The 18,416-nt window shown below is 43.2% G+C and overlaps 1 protein-coding gene across 3 annotated transcripts in view; it reads left to right on the top strand.

The window, feature by feature from the left end:
* Positions 1–18,416, top strand: part of macrod2 (mono-ADP ribosylhydrolase 2) — a 689,196-nt gene that overhangs the window by 307,159 nt on the left and 363,621 nt on the right. The gene's annotated exons all lie outside the window — the stretch shown is intronic.

Here is an 18,416-nt window from a genome sequence, read left to right as displayed (position 1 = left end):
TCCTGCTGCTATAAATCCCCATAGAAATTAGCACCAGTGTGGAAAGTAACTAAGTACATTCATTTTACTTAAAGGACCACAATAGAGAAACAGAAATCGATTTCTTATACACAATGTTGAAAGATGAATGAAATTTGGACACATTTCTCTTTGTCTTCTGTAAGATCTGTCCTATTCAAAAACTCCTGTGCTTTACAAGGAATCTACTTCTGTGTAATATTCACTGAATTCAACTGCCACGCGGGTATTTCAGTTCAAGTTCAAGTTCAATAAACTATGCTTTTCCTCACTGAATGAAGCATTCATCAAATAACAAAATTTAACAAATTGCTCCCTTTTCAAATCAGACAATTCTGTAACTGTTTAGTGGATAGTTAGAATGCATTTAAAAGAAAAAGGGAAAAACCAACACCATATAATGAGTTCTATGTTTGTGACCGAGACCCACAAAATTGACTTTTATTGAATCTTCTTGGGGGAAAACCCCTGTGGACGAAAATAACTCCACCTGTGAAATGCTGAGGGCAGCAAATGGCATCACTAGGCGGACACTTATATGGACATAAAAATGGTAAATGGTGCATTTATATAGCTCTTTTTATCCAAAGATGCACGCACGCACGCACGCACACACCCCCACACCTCGATGGCAGAGGAAACCTGCAAACTTGCACATCGGGAGCAATTAGGGGTTCAGAGTCTTGCTCAATGCACTTCGACACTAACTCTTGGGGGAGCCCGGGATCGAACTGTGAACCTTTCGGTTCTCATCCGGCAACTCTGTCTGTCTCTGTCTCTGTCTCTGTCTCTGTCTCTATAGATAAATTCAGTGAATAAAGTTTAGGGCATCCTTCCTTGCCGTAGGCGATATTGGAGGAGATATAAATATGATCGCAGACCGCCTAGGGCAAGGTTGGATGAGATAAGGGTTTATGGTGTTTAATAATCGTCACCAGGCAACGCTTCGCTTCCGCGTTGGCGACGTCCTCAATTATTTTCTATCCTAGACACGATCCAAAACTTTTTGTATTGAATTGAGCTCAGATTGAGGTGATCAAACAAAACATCCATGTTTTTGGAGGTCAATGAAAAAAATGGACCTTTTCCAGCACTTACGCTGAGAACGAAAGTATGTGTCCTGTGCCCCGGTCATGATTCCGTGTTCCCGGAAGTGCTTCAATTTCGGTGGTGTCCGCACCAAACCACTAGATGGGGCTGTGGCGGGGAAAGAGTTAAATAAAATAATTTAAAACCTAGTACAGCAATATTGCCAAAACATACTATACATACACACATAATCGTTTGTGCAATAACACTAACATAGCAACAACGAGGGTAAAGACTGAAAAAAGGTGCATGCAGTGTGTAATGAGGTGACATCCTGACTGGTCCTCTGGTCCATGTGTTGCAACAGAGCATAAGGCGTCCATCTGTCAGGAGAAACAGTGGCTAATCTCCCCCCCCTGCATGCGAGGAACTGATCCCAATCACCTCCAGACTGAAAACATTCATTATTTAACAGCCAACCTTAGCCCGTGTGTCCAACCTTATTTAGTCTTGGGGGAAATATCCTTGTTCTTTGAGACAAACCGAAACGGGCAGCTTCGTTGTTTGCCGGCGTCGTGCTCAATAAATAGGAGATCTGCCAATTACGGCATGGCATACAACAAACACCACCGGCCCAGTCGTGCAACTACGCATACATCAGGCTTATGGTCCTTTCAGATGAGCAGCGATTAACGCGCCTAATAATTCATTTCCTTTTTTTTTTTATATATATATATATATATTTTTGGCTTTTTCTGCCTTTATTGATAGGGTGAAAGAAGACTGACAGGAAATGGGGAGAGAGATGGGGGGGAAGACACGCGGCAAAGGCCTCAGCAGCCTCGGTGTCCAGACGGTTGAGCTATAACCGTGGCGTAACGCGAAATTGTCACACGCGTGCTCGTTTCGCGCACACGCCCACGACTGACCAGACCTGGATTCTGTTTAGCTTTCTTTTTTTCTATTTTCCTCATGAGCAGACCTGGAGCTGACCTGTCGTTGATCCAGGTGACGTCTTCGTTAATCGATGGCCGTCTGAAAGGACCTTTACTCTGCAACAGTCTCACAGACTGTCCTCAAACCCCCCCACCCCCCCCCGGCCCTTCTTTAACGCTTCTGTTGTTGATAATTCATATTTTATGCGCAGCTGCTTTGTGCCGTGCAGGCGACTAAAATTTTCTCCCCTACACCATGTTAAAGCCCGCAATCCATAACTTCCATGTCCTACCTGGCATTGGAACCTGGCGGCCAGGTCCTCCGCATGAGAGGCCATATTTTCATGTCCTACCTGGCATTGGAACCTGGCGGCCAGGTCCTCCGCATGAGAGGCCATATTTTCATGTCCTACCTGGCATTCCAACCTGGCGTCCAGGTCCTCCGCATGAGAGGCCATATTTTCGACCATTCTGTCAATGGCTCATCCTCGCCCCGGGCGTGGGAGATGTTGTGCTTATGGGCGGAGCCCGTCAAGTTCCATTTGGATACGCGTGTACACTATCAAATGCATAAGAACTGCCTCCCCCCAAATGGCATATGGTCATTGGTGGTCCTGGTCTTGTGTGTTTATGTCCATTTGTGTCTGTTTTGTGTTCTTCTGTCTGTCCAGTAGTTTTTAGCTTTTATGCACTTCATGCTGTTGTAACGCTTCAATTTCCCCTCAGGATTAATAAAGTATATCTCATCTCATCTCATCATATCAGAGTTACAGATGGATAAATCAACACTGGTGATTTGGCCGTGTGCTGCTCTCAAGGCCAGGAACATCTATTCCAGCCATGTGCTATTCATTTCACTATTGATTCATTACTCGGTTTCCTGGGGAATTGTTTACTCTAAGGTTTCTATTCGATTTGTATATTGTTCGATTTTGGCCTCCTTACACCCTCTTCATGCAAACAGGAAGGGGATAATTCATTCATTGCTCCGATCCTTAACATTCATGATGTTTCAAGTGTGTCGATTATTCAACATAATGTGCAGTATAACCCATATACAGCGGTGTGAGGCACAACAGAAATAAGGATTGTTAGACTATAGCAGATCAATCACGCGTGCTGCGTCTCAGTCGGAGCTCTCATTCTCTCGCTCCAGCTGTTCATGAGAAATCGTACATGTTATTATTATTATTATTGTTATGCATCTCATTGATGGAGATTGGGACGGCTGCGTTGAGGACTTCATGGACTACATGGTTTACTTTGCAATTATGTCGCCGCTGTTTTGTTACCGGAAACAAAAGGAGCAATTTAAAATGATAATGAAGCATTTATTGTCTTGTGGGGATGAGGGAGAATGTGGCGCGCGCGGCACGTGTTTGGCTCGTAAATCTCGGGATGTCACCCCGCCGCGCGTAGATGGATCTCTGCTCTCCCGCGGTTGTCTCCAGCGTCATAGAGCACAGCTTCGGCAGACTAATGAACGTTAGAAGGCCGTGAGTACGGTAAACAAGTGCCTGATTAATTGGTGCTCTGCTTCCCTCATTTTTACCAGCGAATACAAAAATGTTGTGCCGCGAAACGTTCCCGGGACGTCCTCATTTTCTTCCCTAATCTATTTCGTTAACTCCCCCGGAGAGGAGGACGAGGGATAGTCCCCCGTGTGGAATGCAGAGTCCCTGAAGAATCTGACCCATTCAACCCCATTAATGGAAAATACACACAAACGCTGTGCCGCAATCCCATTATGGGGACCACCGCTGGCTGGCCTGTTAAATGGCATTAGGCTTATCCTGTTTAGAAAACAAGGTCACACGAATCACAGAAGTGGACATTTGATTTTGCGGGGCATTTATCATCTTTGTTTTAAGCAGTGTTTTCTTTAAAGATATCATATGAATAAGCCAATTATCTTAATGTGGTGGTGAAGTAATGTTTCCTCCATGCAGTCTAGAAATTGAGATTGATCGTAGACTAAAGGCTTAAGTTGCATTGTCGAGACCCCCCCCACCCTCCCCATTACTACAGTATATCATTCAGACAAAATAACTTCAAAGGCGGTCAAGACGGGCGTGGGCACGGTGGCACTGTCGGTAGTGCTGTCGCCTCACAGATAGAAGGTCCTGGGTTCGATTCCCGCTGCATGGGGCCAGTGCCCACAGCGTGTTCTCTACTCCCTGTCATCAGTGCCCATACCCTATAGGTGGGGTTGGTGAAACGGCCATTCTGTGTCGAGTTTGCATGTTCTCCCCGTATCCCCTAGAATAGGTACCCCCACAAAAAAACAGCCAGCCTTTTACGCGCTATGTCCAACTGGGGAACCCCCCCCCCCCCCCTGTCAGGGGAAAGAAGTGGCTTGGACTCATCATGCAGTGAAGGAAGCATGAGGTCAGTCCGTTGCTCTCCCCAGGTCGGCAGAGGGAGTGTAGCCCAGGATTACATTAGATAATTGACACTGGGTGAAAATAATGGGTTACAAAATTGTGGTATAAAAAAAAGAAAAACTAAATGTGGTCAAGACAAAGGGGGACATTTCTGATTTCAGTTCCTTAGTTTATGTTTTGAGTTTGAAGCTTGTGTGCCATGATGTGTCAACACACTATACGGCATGATCCTCCACTTTCATGATTGGCTGATACTGCTTACAGTAGTGGATGAAGCACTAGTGCATGCCTCATGGGGGGCAGGCACACTCAGAGCACTATAGTCGGCTGGCTCCCATCGCACCCATGCAGTCGACTGTGCAATGTTTTATTCCAAATTGCCCTCATGACTTGAGACCTGACAGCTATTTCCAGGAGATCAGATCGGAAAGGTTAAGAGTTGAAGTGTGTGTGCGTGGGTTCTGCAGCTCTGAACCATACTCTATGGTTTGCTGACATTTTAAAAAGGCTTGGAGAACTTGAGTTCTCACACCACTCGCTGAATCATTGAAGGACCACTGGATTACCAATGCATGAGAAAGTCCCTCAGTAAGCACTTCAGAGGAGGCCGTCTTTGGGAATCATTCAGTGTCCAAAAAAATCTCAACAGCTCTATCCATGCCTCCATGAGTGTTCTCCTGTTCGTTTTAAGCATGCTTAAAGCATGCTTACATTTTGTAATGACCTGATGGCCACTGCATATACGGCTGTTTAATATAATGGACGGTTTAAAAAAAGGTTCTTCAGCCCACAGATTTTCAAAGTTGAGGCTCGTCCGGGGGCCAATTCATTAAAGACACAGCAGTGCACTACCCCTCTCTCTGTTTCTGGCGCCTCCTACTGCTATTAATAAGTCACATACTCGTGCTCACACAAACAGGTACACGGACATTGCTGGTTGTAGGAGTGGTTGCACCACTCAAAAACTAAATGCTCATTGTGAGCTTGTAGATTGGCCTTTGTCACTGTTTAGCCAGAGGCTATGGCTATTTGTGGATTGTGTTTTTGGCAGCAAATTTAGATTTTAGTTTTAGTCATGGTCTCTTGAATAGTTTAAATTTAGTTTTAGTCATATTTTAGTCACCTGGAATGTTTTAGTGTTAGTCTAGTTTTAGTTGACTAAATGTCATAAGATTTTAGTCGACTAAATTTACAGTTGATTTAGTCGACTAAAATGTATTCTGTCGGGCCTTGATGGTATTTTTACATATGCTGAAAATAGCCGATTTACAAGCTCACACAACCATCACAACGCGTCGCAGTGCGACGCGTTGTGATGGTTGTGATGCAACCAAGTGTAAAATTACTTATAGTGAATCTCTTGTCCACTAGTCACATTTTAGTCTAGTTTTAATTTGTTGACGAAATCGTCAGTATATTTAGTCTTAGTTTTAGTCATCATAGCTTAGTTTTCATGTAGCTTACATTTAGTTTTCGTCATTGGTAAAAGGTAGTCGACGAACATTTTTTGTCTTAGTTTTAGTCGACAAAAACAACAAGTTTGGGAACCCCTGCTGTCTTTTTTTGTGGGAAGTTGCAAGCCTTTATTTGAATGCGACAATGTAGAGAGAGACAGTAGGACCATAACATTCAGTAAATTATTATACAAGCGGCCAGGAAATGCGGCGAAGAGTAGACTCACTGATCAGGCCACTAGTCTGCCCATGTGGTATACTATATGCACCCTTTAACCGTTTGGCTATCGGGTCACCCAAGCCAGCAATACTTTTTGCAAGCCGTTCAATCATCAAGGAGGTATTCACCAGACCAGTTTTCTTGATTGTAATGATTATAATGAGACTCTTGGTGGACTCTGGGTGCAGATGGTGAAGGGAATATATGCCTGTAACTTTCGGTTGGTGCTCGCATGGCTGCGACAGATGTTCAGAATTGACCCAGCTGAGCCCCCTCCCTGCACGCTAACTTAGATCTGTTATGTCTTCCTCTCTGATTGGAACAGAACTTGAGAAGTGCAAGAGGGATCGTTTATTCCCCCCCCTTGTGTGTCTGTAAAGTCTATTTTCTGCAGTGACCGAACAACAGATGGCAGTTAAACAGAAAATAGACATTGGACAGCTCTAAACATGAATTAGTAAATAGGCCTACCAAAACAGGGGCATTTAGCATAACCTATGACCTGCATTATTTACTGTATGATGCACCTACTGTACATGTACTGCTTATTCAGGGGGAAATCTGACTGTTTTTGTACCACATACATTTCTGCAATACAGACTGTTTTATTCAGCGTTTGGTAGACCAATGTTGTGTTCATTTGAATCAATTATACAAGCTACTGAACTTCAATTCACTTTTCTCAGTCATGGAAATATTTAAGCTAGTGAGTACAAGGCGCTAACAGTTGGTTTAATAACCAACTGGTTTAATAATAGGCAGAAAGTTATTTAGTTTCTTTATGAACCCGGAGTGACTTCAAACTCCCTGCTCCACCTCATTAAGTTGAGCTCATTGCTTTACAAGTAATGTTCTGCTTCTTTTTGATCACAGCAAAGAGTGTACCTGCGTATGCATTCAGCAGACAAGGCAGTGTGGCACGAATCCAGCATTTTTTGTTCTGTCGCCTCTCGGAGCTGTGTGAATGTGCGCCACGACTTCAAAATCGCTGTAGGGAACCTACAGTGTACGTATTGAAATGCATCCTGCATAGCCTAACGATAAAATCATAACTTCCCTTGGGCTTTCAGATAGCCTAGTTAGACAATAGTTTGAATTAATTTAATCTTGGGACAAGTATACGTCCCTATTCATCCTACAGTATGTTGGCCCTTCTCTGCTTTATTCGGGCCTGTCGTGTTTGTTCACAGTGTGTCACTAACGATGGTATCATATATCCATCATGTATCTGAACTTCTGGTGATTCTGAGTATCTTCTGAGCTCTTCTGGGTATTCAGGCCACCCTGGTCCACAAAGCATGCAGAAAATGTACCTTTTGAATACAGTATGGATTCTATGTGCTCTGTTGGGATTATTACACGTATCTTTTGTATAGAACCAGAGGAACGTATTCCAATTTCCCGGAGAGATCTGTCTTCTTCATGATCACAGCCAGTCTGTGGAATGTGACACTCAATGAAAAGGTGAGGGCCTGACAAGAATGTCATATTTCTATAGCTCAACGTATCCGCACAGATTCACAGCAAGGTTCACATTCCACCGACTGATTGTGACGGCTGTATAGACTGTAGAGAACAGAAGGAGTATTTTCCCCCTCTCACCACTCCCTTTGCTTCTTTTTTTCCCTGAGTTGTGAAACAATGTTTGTAATGCAAATGGGGCCTTCAAAGGCCAGCGTATTAGCATTTTCAATGGGAGAAGTGCATGCATTGTGTGGAAAATACTACAATTATTCGTTGCACTCCGCATGGTAGAACTGAGAGTGTGTACGCCTAGCTAGGGTTTACCGTTTCTGCTCAAGAGTGTCGCGGCAGAAGAATAATGTGTTATTACCATTGAACCATGTCTTATTCTTTTGCAAATGCACTAGACTAGAGCCTGTGTGTAGAGGAGCCCGTGTGAAAAGGATTGAAGCTAGTGCTATCCAAAATCTACTGCTGAGATGAGAGGCAAATCCCCGCTTGTCCTTGGGAGATATTGCGCTTAGCAGCTTCAGGCAGTACTACCACTGTTTGTCATCCAGGCGGTGTCCTATCTGGAAGAAGGTGTTGATTTGGACAACAAGCTTGATCTACAAGCTTGTAGATCGACTATTTTCAGCACGCAAACAAGCATAAAATGACATGTCTTTACTGGATCTCTTCTCCACTAGTCCCTCCTTAACATTTAGTCTAGTTTTATTTTGTTGGCGAAATTGTCTGTATCTTTAGTCTTAGTTTTAGTCTATCATAGCTTAGTTTTTAGTTTTCCTCAGCGCAAAAAGGTAGTAGTAGTATTTTTCACCATAGTTTTAGTCGACGAAATCAACACTACACTACACTAAATGATTGGTCAGATGCATCAACATACTGTTAACTGATTCAGCAGTTTGGTCAGATGTATCAACATACTGCTAACAGATTGGTTAAAAAATAAGGTTTTATCAGTTCATACATTCCGTATTGCAGCTTTTGACATTTCATTGATTTTCTTTCGCCGTGTTTTGCCACCTGCGGCCATGTCTCTCCTTTTGTGTGTTGGGGTTTAGTGGCTCAGGCTTAGTGTCATTATGTACAGTAGTTCTATATTAAGAGTATTGATTACGCTGTGAGTTAGTCAATGAGGCTGAGGCAGGGCGCAGTGTTCTCTCATTGGTCGGTTCCTGAAGGGACATGGTACTATATGTAGGGCAGTGGTTATCAATGTGCGGTCTGGGTCCTTGAGATGGTTACAGTGGGTCCCAGCCTCCAGGTAAATGAGTACGTAGTTGTTTGGAACCACATGGACCCGCAAGGGTCCATGTGGTTACTGATGATTTTACAGTGCAGATTGTGGTCCCAGTGATAAGAAATGAAATAAAAATAAAAGCTAGTATCCAATGGGGTCTGTGTAATGAAGGTTGAGACCTAACCCAGAGAGAGAGAGAGAGAGAGAGAATATATAAAACATTTATCTTGTGGGTCCAAGAAAAGTATCCTCACAAGTTTGAAATTCTCAAGTTGGACTGTAGGCTCTACTTGAGGGGACTACTGGCCCTGTCATGAATGTAGTGATACCTGACGGGTGCACGTACGCGCACACACATTCACTCACTCGCTCCCTCAATCACTCATTCCTGTTCGTTCTCAAGTCAAATCCCCCATGGATGATCCAATCATGAGATCCCCTCACTCAGTGTAATTGCTGTAACCTGTGTGGAATGCACACGGGCGCACTGAAAGGGTCTGTTCTTCCTGTGCTGAGCAGAATGCACTTTATTCCCTTCCATCACACACAGTCCACAGTTGATCATAGCTGGTTGTATCATTTTAATTGAGGCGGCTGTCACACACTGGCATGTCTGTGCCGAACATGGAGCTTCTTCTGACTCGAGGAGGTGATGGGGGAGGGGGGGGGGGGATGGGGGGGTGACAGCTGACAGAAAGGACAGAGGCAGTGGAAGAGCCCCCGGAGCGACACATCAAAGCATGCCAATTAGACTCCTCTCTGCAACATTTATGATCCCTGTTGAGTTTTTCTTCTTTTACTGGGAAGGGGCACTTTTTTTTTCCCTTCTTCTTTTTTCCCCAGACCCAGTTTAACCTAGCCGGCTAAACCATCCCTGTCACGTGAATTTGGTGGTGGAAAGTAACTAAGTACATTTACTTAAGTAGTGTACTTAAGTAAAGCTTGTAGAGGTGTTTGTACTTTACTTGAGTACGTCAAATTTTCCGTACTTTTAACTCTACTCCACGACATTTCAGAGGCAAATATTGTACTTTTACTCCACTACAATTATTTACAATTACTATACTTTGTAGATTTTACTACAAAACCACTTCAGCGCTATACATTTCCGCTGTCCACTGCCTGTGAGTCACCTTCACTCCGCTGTCCACTGCCTGTGAGTCACCTTCACTCCGCTGTCCACTGCCTGTGAGTCACCTTCACTCCGCTGTCCACTGCCTGTGAGTCACCTTCACTCCGCTGTCCACTGCCTGTGAGTCACCTTCACTCCGCTGTCCACTGCCTGTGAGTCAACTCACTTGTGCACTGTCATAAAGGAGGAAGGAACAAGGGCTGTTAAAGGGAGAGAGAGAGAGAGCTAGCATGATGTGCAATGCAATTATGGCCAATTATGGAATATCAACATTTACATGTATATCATCTCATGTTTTTCAACATGCAGGACAGTGCATGTATGATTCGCTCGTTCCCCCATTTCTATGATGGGGAACCTTATACTTGTCAAATATTGTGAAGTGTGTGTGTGTGTGTGTGTGTGTGTGTGTGTGTGTGTGTGTGTGTGTGTGTGTGTGTGTGTGTGTGTGTGTGTGTGTGTGTGTGTGTGTGTGTGTGTGTGTGTGTGTGTGTGTGTGTGTGTGTGTGTGTGTGTGTGTGTGTGTGTGTGTGAGATCTGCAGGTAAGCCATGCCATTACTAGGCCCCCTTTGTGTGTTTTTAAAGCGTCGGTGTGACGGCTGCTGTCATATTCATGGACTCACTCATTCATCATTTATGATGGAAAGCAGGAGGAACGCTCCCTGATTGAGCTAATGAATGCATATGCAGTGCTAGACTGCCATGGGTCAGTAGCCACACTCAGCCCCTTATTATTCCTGTTTTTGTGTTTTTTTCTTCTTCTCTTACCACTATCAATTCACTTCAAGCCCCATAAACAAATGTGGCATGTCATTTACTGTGGGCTGCGACACGATTCATTTTCATAAAGAAGGGAAGGAATGGCCATCTCTTAGGTGCCCGGCGCACCTGCCGGTGTTTTGACAGTGACGATAAGCGTACATGGCAGCTCAATTACACCCGCAACCTCAACACTCGTTTTTCGGTGGTGTGTGTAAGATGGGAATCAATCCCCACCCCTTTTTAACGCCACCCAAAATAGCAGATCTGCAAGATCTCGGGTGTGAGCAGCAGAATATAAACATACGTTATAAAATGCCATGGGAAAACATCGTTTATGTCGTCGGCACCTGTGGTGTTCGCCGCGCCCACGCTCTCATGCGCCAAAAGTTTGTCTCCGGTGATATAGCTGTGATCACAACACATAAATCGAGCACATCTAATGCAGGGGGAGTCTTACAGTGCGCCGCGGGGTGCCTCGAGCTTGCACCTCGCCCGTGTTTCTCTCCTTGTACACCTGCCATATCCTGGCAGGGGAGAAGATAGCTTTTGACTCTCTTCACGTAATGACCTTCGTGCGGAGTGGCTGCAAAGCCCTTGCGAATTTGGATCTTTTTAAATTCTAATAAACTTCAAAGTCATATCAAGTTCTAAATTGAATAGCAATACGTCAATGCTGCAGAATAGCATTAAAAGCATGCTGTAAGTAGACAACAGCACATGCAATGTTTAAAAATGTATTGTTTCCAGTATTATTCTTTTTTATTATCACACTAATTATGTGCAGTACAGTGGACTTGAATTAGATTTTATTTTGTATTATTCTTTAATTTGCACGACTGACATCATTGTACAGCATCGTTTTTCTAAATGCATCATCCGTGATAGACGTATCCTAGAGCTAGGCTATTCTTATAATGTGCTGGATTTGGAGGAGTTGTTCATTCTGCCAGGGAATACCAAACGGGTCGCCCATTTACCAACCCGCCCTGGGTGTACAGCCGGCGGTCGACGGAGGAAAGAAAACGAGGGCGAGATGGATAGTGCCTTAAAATAGTGTCTAGCAGGTGAAGTGTGAGTACACAAATTCAACCGAGGGAATGTGCTCCTCTTGTTTTCATTCTGCCATATCCCGATGACATCAATCAGTGATTATGAAGATTAATTAATTGGTCTGTCAATCATGCATCTGCGTTGTATTGCTCTAGAGAGAGATGGCAGGCTGAGGTGAAAACAATGCCCATATACACGCCTCCATCCACTGATTGGGTTAGCTCTCTGTGGGCCCTGCATATGGAGATAAGACAACAGACAACTCCTTTCTTTTACTGGCATTATGTTGTGTTGTGTTCATAAGTCTGCGAGAAAACCTGGGTCAAATCTATTCTCAGTTGTGTGTGGAACAACAGATGGGCGGCAATTCTTTCTTTTCCCTGCTACTTCTTCTTCTTGTTTTCACCCTTTTACTTCTGCATTGGCCAGTCTCCCAAATCCCACCTGGATTAAACCGTTTAACCTGGCGTCTCTATTTCGGACATTAATATATGTGAAAATGTCCCCAGAATTGCCCCGAATTTCCAAAAGTTTAAAATGGTTTATGTTTTGTTTTTTAAATAGCAGATCTACAAGCTCACAATGCAGTAAAGTCATACAGTAAAGTACTGGTGGGCTTAAGTTGGTTAAACAAAGTCCCAATTTTGGAGGTACCATTTATTTATTTATTTGACAGGGACAGCACTCATTAATCAACATGTCAGTTTTCACATCAATGTAAATGGGCCAGAGTTAGCCAAAGCTAAATTTCATCTGTAGTCCCTGGGCAGGCTCTTAAAAAGTAAGTGATAAAATAAAGACAGAGTGTAGGGCGCCTGCACACAACACCATGCGTTGATGCCATGTGTGCATATGTGCAGGCACCCACCACCACGTCCATACAAAAATACAGTACAACAGATAAAAGAAAGACAAAGTGTGGGGCGCCTGCACACAACACCATGCGTTGATGCCATGTGTGCATATGTGCAGGCACCCAACACCACGTCCATACAAAAACACAGTACAATACAGATTTGGCGTGGTCCTGGTCCGAGGGACTGCTACAATACATCTTTTCACTACTCATGGCTTTATTGTTTTCAAGCCATTATGAAAAGAAGACATAAATGGCTGACCAGCTCTATAGGACATTATTCCTTCACTCCACACTGCAGTGCTGCAGCACATCATAACATTTTAACCAGCACCACCGCGACACTGGGGCCAAGATACAAAGACTGAGTGACGTTATCTGCTGGCACGGGTTATATGCACACACGCACGCACACACGCACACACACACACACACACACACACACACACACACATCCCCCATGTTCAAATGGGATGCTCTTTGCTAGGTTTGCCAAAACGGTCTTTGAATTTATATGTGCAGCAGGCCAGTCAATGGAGCCTGTTCCGACAGCTTTCCTTTTGATATTTATATTACCACCGAATGTTAATTACTTTGTGCTTCGCTTCATCTTTCATGTCTCTCCATTGTTAGTACACCAATGGCCACATGCAGCGAGGTTTTTCTTTTTTCTTTTTCAGTTTCTCTTGTTTTGTTGCTCTTGGATATTGACTTTTTCATTGTGCAACACAAGCATTCCTCTCTAAATGTTTTTTTTTTTAAATATATATACTGGTACTGTATGTCTGCAGTGTGTTGTTTAAAAGCAGGCATTTTGCAGTCATGTTTGTTCAGTGTGTTACTTCTGCTCTTAATGGTGGCTTTCGTGAAGCCCATATCGTAATATGGGCTTCACTGCTGGAGTTTTTCACTAACCTTTGAAGAATGCAGTCAACGTAGCTCCCTTTCGCCACCGTCCACGTTCAAATTGCGCGTTCGTTTCTCATAACTTCGAGACATTCCAAAACCGCCATCCAAAACAAGGAACCATTTCTTGGAATGCATTGATAATATTACTTAAGTAAAAAGTACTTTTTCCACCACTGATAAAAAGGGAAGTGGGGACCAGACAGTCAGGAGTTGCACTGAGAGGCTGTAACAAGCCATCCCTCGCAGTTGCTCTCAGACCCCTTCTCCACCGGTTGGTTCCCAATGGGAACCGGTTCAGTTCTTTTTGGTTTTTAGTCCATGAGCCAGAGCTCCATAATTGGTGGGCAAACTATACCCTATATTAAATTGTTTATAGGATCAATACAAGTAAATTAATACATGATAACCCTTCCACAGTAGTAGCTTTTTCATATTTTTGAGTATTGCATATTTTTCCTACATAATGCCTCATTTGCCTATTTAAAAATGTAAAATTTGTAATACAATAAATCATTGTCTTCGTGTAAGTACTCAATTGGTGAAGTTTAATGGTGATAACAATCTAAGATAGGTATGGTTTTGCCCACTCAATTCATAATTAATGTTTCAATTTTGGAGCTCTGGCTCATGGACTAAGAACCAAAAAGAACTGAACCAACCGTTGGAAAAGGGGCCTCAGTGTTGCCAGATTCTGCGAGAGACCTAAGCTATGAAAACAAGTCCAAAAGAATGTCAGTTTAAAGTGGTTAAACTATGTCCGTTTAACCACGTTTAACCTATATAGATTTGAAAATATAAAATGCCTGCAAATATAACGAAAATAGCAGATCTACAATGTCACAATGCATAGCAATGAGATGCAATGTGTTTAAAGAGGGTTTAAGTGGTTACACTGTAACTTCCACACAGCGATGAATGTGTATATGTGTGCGTCGATGCATACGTGGATGTGGCGGGTTCTCAGCATTTGTCTTATATAAGAAGAGGCCATGCCGGGAGAAAGGGTTGGGAAGCACTATGTTAAAGCACAGGGAATCAATCACCATCTGCTAGTCTATGTGTAGACCGTTTTGTGAAAAATGGCTGCAGATATTAACAACTCCCTTTGGAAAATTGTCAAGCCATGTTGTGCTCCACCAGGGGGCAGAGGTCAGTTCATAACTGGAGGGGGGAGGAGGGGGGTCGACATGCACATGCACAGCTCGCTCACTAAACTTTGCAGACTTTGTGCGTTTTTTGTCGGATTTCAAAGCAAATCTGATCCAATATTTTTTTTTTTACTGCATCCAGCCATCCACGTTGCAACTATCACTTAACAGCTTTTTAGCCTGTGATTTCACGGTCTGCAGCTCTACATAGTGCTAAGGCTTTCTCGTCGTACAGTATAATTTTTTCTTGCTCTCAAAAGTGGAGGGGATGTCCCCCCCCCCCTCCTCATGAAACTGAGAGGGTGGGGTTTTTTTCAGGGTAAAAAACGTAAACATTGCCCGACCATACCTCGCCATCATCGTACAAATTGTGCAGCCTGCAGGAGCCTTTGGACTGTTTCACTTGACCCAGGGACAGCCTTATTGGCGGCACAGCTGATGGCCTCTGCAATAATATCACACCTTCCTGTGAGAGACTGGGGATCTAAATCAGGCATCTGTCTCATATAACCAGGAGGCCGCTGGCAGAGCAGGGGAAGAAAGAGACACACTTCCTTCCTGTGGAAGAGATGGGTGCCACTGATATATGAATGATTAATTCAACCACGGAGAGCATATGGGCTGTTTGCTTCATGTTAGTGCCATGCTGTAGCCTATACCGTATCGTCTGTGCCAATAATTGTTTTGAAATATATTGGGATCATTAACGGGCGACTTCACCACTTTTCAACCTAGTACCTTCATATAATCGGTCCTCACTAATGTTCATGATAAAATACCAAATAAATATAAATTATTCTACTCAGAGTCTGTGGGCTGTATTTTGCGTGTCTTACCAGGTCTTATTCTCAAACTTGAGTAAACTAAAGACCTGGAGGCGTGACCAATGCTCTTTGACCACTCAGAATAGCCAAATGGCATTGATCACGCCTCCAGGTCTTTAGTTTACTCAAGTTAGGGAATAAGACCTGGTACTTAAGACACGCAAAATACAGCCCAATGTCTCATAGCAGGGCTGTGGCAGTTCAGAAAGCCATCTTCCAGTGACATCATCGATTGGGAATTCCGGCTACTGCAGGCTAGGCTAGGAGACTATACGAAAAAAATTGCTAATTTATCATGAACATTAGTGAGGACCAAGTATATGAAGATAGGTTGAAAAGTGGTGAAGTGGTCCTTTAATATTTATAAAAGTGGGTGTAGTTCAACGTACTCCAAAATCTGTACAACATCTTAGCATGTATACTGTAAGCAACCCGGCCCGGCTGAAGAGAATGGTCTCTCAAACTGATTTTAGTGCTTGATTGGCTGACAAAACATGAGCAAAACGGCTAGTCTATACGTCCATTCACCAGTTTTGACCCAAACAATATAACAAAAAACTATTATCTGGATTGCCATTTTCTGTGCACATTCATGAACCCAAGAGGATGGCCCAAAACTTTGGGCGACCCCATCCATACCCTTTCTTCTAGACTAGAGGCACCGTTTACTAGAGGTCCACTTGCATGCAAAATTAAAAATGGAAGGAGTGGATTGACATTGAACTCGCTGAGCACATGCCTGCTCCCCACCCCCCGAGGATGTTTGTCCACTATTGATATTGGTGACCCCACCATCATTGCCTTTCCTCCAGCACCCTTTGTCCAAATTACATTTGGGTGTAAGGAGCAGCTCAGACTCCAGGGGCTGCTGGCGGAGCTTTTGTCTTGTTAATTGATGGTGACGAGGATGTTGTTTTGTACGTTGCTAATGATTAAGGGAGAACAACCAGCCCGTATCTCTTGAAGAGTGCTCCGCTCTAATTCATTAACATTGTTTTACAAACACAAACATACAGTACACAGACTGTATCACTTTTCTGAGCAATGATGTAGTTTACATTACAGTATGTTGTAGGATTTGTCTCTGTTGGCTATGTGATGAATCCCAAAGCTTTTATACTATAGTTACAATCCTTAATTGTACCACTGACTCAAGTATTTATTAATTCACCTAGCATGTATTCCACAGTGAAGAGTCTCTGGCACCGCAGCAGCTTGAATGAATCTGGAATGCTTTAAAGCAGGGGTGGGAAACTTTGATGATGGAGAGGGCCACTATATTTCCACACTCAATCCAGAGGGCCACAGTGCATATTACTGTCATAGCAAAAATAGCCGATCTACAAGCTCAAAACCGCAAAGCGTTTTGAGCTTGTAGATCAGCTATTTTTTGCTATATTTGAATTGAAATCCTGAATAATGTTTTGCTATTTTTTTATTGGAATCCTGAAAAGTATACCTTTTTTATTGAATTTCAAATACATTTAGTTATAGTTATGTTAACTTTATGAACTGTTAATATAACTACATTGGACACAAAAATAATATTTTAATACTAGTCATGAAGTAATTAAAGCGGGTTTGGAATTGTAACAGTTGAAATCAACACTAAACCTGCGGGCCATATTAAGTGAAGGTGGGGGCCGCATGTGGCCCCCGGGCCGCCAGTTGCCCACCCCTGCTTTAAAGTTTAAACAATGATTTGGTTAGCATTTTGGTGTATTTTAGAACATCACCTACAGCATTTTTAAATCCAGCAGGAATCAATATCACAATGAGAGCTGTGCAGTTAAGGACAGAGTTAACACAAGAGCAACGCTTTACTTCAGTAAACACGCCTTCTCTTGAGATTAATGACACAAGTCTTTAGTAAATGCATTATGAAAGGACTGTTTTCGTTTAGTGTGGAACGGTTGGATATTGGATATTTTTTTGCTTTATTTGTTCAAGGACTGGAAAATTTCAGTTTCAAATCATCTATCAGGCAAAATTGGACAAGGTTGTTTAAGCCTCTATCTGATTCTGTACACTAGACTACATTAATCAATTTCAATGAGTAGATGAGTTTAGACAAATGAGTTGTCTAAATGCTACACTAAGTTATCAGTGTTGTTGTGTTAGTTTGTAGTGACATACTTGATTTTCCTGATGACCTTGCAGGTAGGTGAACCGTGTAGTAATTAAGTGTCTGTGGTATCAGTTCTGTCATGTCAGGGTAGATTGTATGTGGCGGCTCAGAGAAGGACGGCTCACTCGACTCCACGTACGTTTTCCGGAATTGTTATTTTCTGAAAGCTGTAATATTATTCCTGCTTGGATTCTGCCTCCCTATTGATTGTACTGTGACCTGTGACATCATGGAAACATTAATTGTGGGTTTTTCCCATGTGGTTTCTTTGCGATGCCCGTTTTCTGTCCAATTGGACTGTTTGATTTTGTCATAATATTCTGAACTGGAAGTGGAATTGTACCCCCAGAAAACCTTCATCTATTGCACACAGCTTTCCTCATTGGGCCATGATTAATGGGGGCTTCATGCAGCCAGAGGGAGAGGCTGGCTGGCTCCCGGGCTGAGCCAGTACTCATTTGGGTTTTTGGGCTCATGATGCGGGCCCAGTGGTGTCCAGCAGGACCCTGCAGTGAATTTACTGCAGCATTCTGCCGGAGAGCCGGGCTCAAGTGGAACAAAATGGGCATCATTTTCTGCACGCCTGGCACAAATTAGCCCATCTGCAAAGCCAGCAGAGAGGAGATGTTCAGCAGTGCTGCTTGTTGAGTGTCAGGGGTAAAGCAGATAGGCCTTAAAGATGCATGAGCTTTCAACTTGCAACTTAATATAGGCTGGCAGCACATTGTTTCTCAATAGAGCTCTGTTGTTAAAGGTTTTATGACATTCATTTTCATTTATTTTTCTTTTTTCTTTTAGGTTTTATGACCTCAATTACACCCAAAAAACCTGAACTTTGAACATTCAGTGGATTTTCTGT

This window comes from Protomyctophum parallelum (assembly GCF_964188405.1).
Source record: "Protomyctophum parallelum genome assembly, chromosome: 10".
Classification (NCBI taxonomy): Eukaryota; Metazoa; Chordata; class Actinopteri; order Myctophiformes; family Myctophidae; genus Protomyctophum; species Protomyctophum parallelum.
The sequence above is the reverse complement of the archived record's forward strand: the minus strand, read 5'-3'. Positions and strand labels throughout refer to the sequence as shown.